Source organism: Neomonachus schauinslandi, chromosome 1 (assembly GCF_002201575.2).
Source record: "Neomonachus schauinslandi chromosome 1, ASM220157v2, whole genome shotgun sequence".
Taxonomy (NCBI): Eukaryota; Metazoa; Chordata; class Mammalia; order Carnivora; family Phocidae; genus Neomonachus; species Neomonachus schauinslandi.
In genome coordinates, this window is record NC_058403.1 from 87,563,723 (window position 1) to 87,565,236 (window position 1,514).

The 1,514-nt window shown below is 44.1% G+C and overlaps 1 non-coding gene across 1 annotated transcript; it reads right to left on the bottom strand.

Moving 5' to 3' along the window:
* Positions 1–1,064: 1,064 nt before the first annotated feature.
* On the bottom strand, positions 1,065–1,199 carry LOC123326873. Its single transcript, XR_006541376.1, has one exon. It is a non-coding gene; the product is annotated as a U4 spliceosomal RNA (small nuclear RNA).
* Positions 1,200–1,514: the final 315 nt, after the last annotated feature.

Consider the following 1,514-nt stretch of genomic DNA (forward strand, 5'->3'; position numbering starts at 1 on the left):
AGAGGCCACACTGAGGAAGAAAGGAAGTGCACAGATGTGGTTTAGGGGAGAAACTGAAGTGTTGCAAGAGGAGAGGGAGCTGTGGTCATGGAGAAGGGTGAGAGAAAGAGAGGGGTACACAGGGGAATACACAAGGAGAACATTTTCCCAAAGCCATTGACCTGAAAATTGAGAGGGGCTGAATTTCATGAGTTCTTGCAACCAGTGGGGCTTAAAGCCTGGAGTTTTAAAAGTCAGTGAGCTTGGCTGGGATAAAGCCTAGAGGGCACTGCCCTGCTCCTAGAGAGAAGTCAGACAAACAACCTGGGGACAGATAGTGTGAAAACAGTGATCTGAAAAACGCCTGGGGCACATAGTGGGGAGATTGTTCGCTCCTCTTAGAGTGTGTCCCTGAGAAGCAGCATTCATGGAGATGCTTCTCCAGGAACTAAGGAGCTGTCTGGAAACTTTTCCTTCCCTGCCCCTCAGCTTAAACACAGAGCTACCTGAGGGAAATCAGTTCAGCACCAACACTGGTTGCCTAACTTGCTTACACCAAGCCCCACCACTTGTGTTCTGGTGGGGCTGTCCTGCTCAGTCAAGTTTGCCTCAGTCCCATTGTGGTGAGGCCCTCCCCAAGAAGACCAGCACAAACCCCTCCCCACACTGCTTCTCCAGACCAGAGAGCTCTGCAGGATCTCAGTTCTTGGATTTGGTGTCAGATCTCATTTTCAAGCAGACCAGAGCACACCTAGTTAAAACACACCACGTTCAGGCCAGGAACCAAACAGTGCCCAACAGCAGATGAGCGGAGTCTCTGCAGATGCCTGACCTGAAGGATACAAAATACGACAGCAGAGCATATGTGGTACACAACAGAGACACTCCCTGAAACACCAGGCCCTGGGCACTACTTGATGTCTCCTACGTTAGGCTATTACTTTCAGGAGCAGGAGACATAAAGGTCTTTTCTAACACAGAGAAGAAGGCAGAGACTTAGACAAAATGCCAAGATGGAGGAATTAATCCCAAATGAAAAAAACAAGATAAGACCATGGCTAGAGATCTAAGTGAAATCTATATATATATTATATATATTATATATATACATACATATATATGTAACATGCCTGATGGAGAATTTGGGAAAAGTTTTCAATTAGCAATAATCGCGCCTCAGATAAACCTCATTGGCTACGATACTGCCACTGCGCAAAGCTCCTGATGGAGAATTTAAAGCAACAATCATAAATATATGCACTGGGCTTGAGAAAACAATAAAAGACATCAGTGAGACCCTTACCACAGAGATAAAAGTTAAAAAATAATCAATCATAGATGAAGAATGCAACAAATGAATTTAGAAACAGGTTTGATGTAATGCATAGCAGGCTGGAAGAAGCAGAGGAATGAATTAGTGACCTAGAAAACAAAATAATGGAAAATAATGAAGCTGAACAAAGGAAAGAAAGAAGAATTACGCAACATATGACTAGACTTAGGGAACTCAGTGACCCCATCAAACATAATAATAT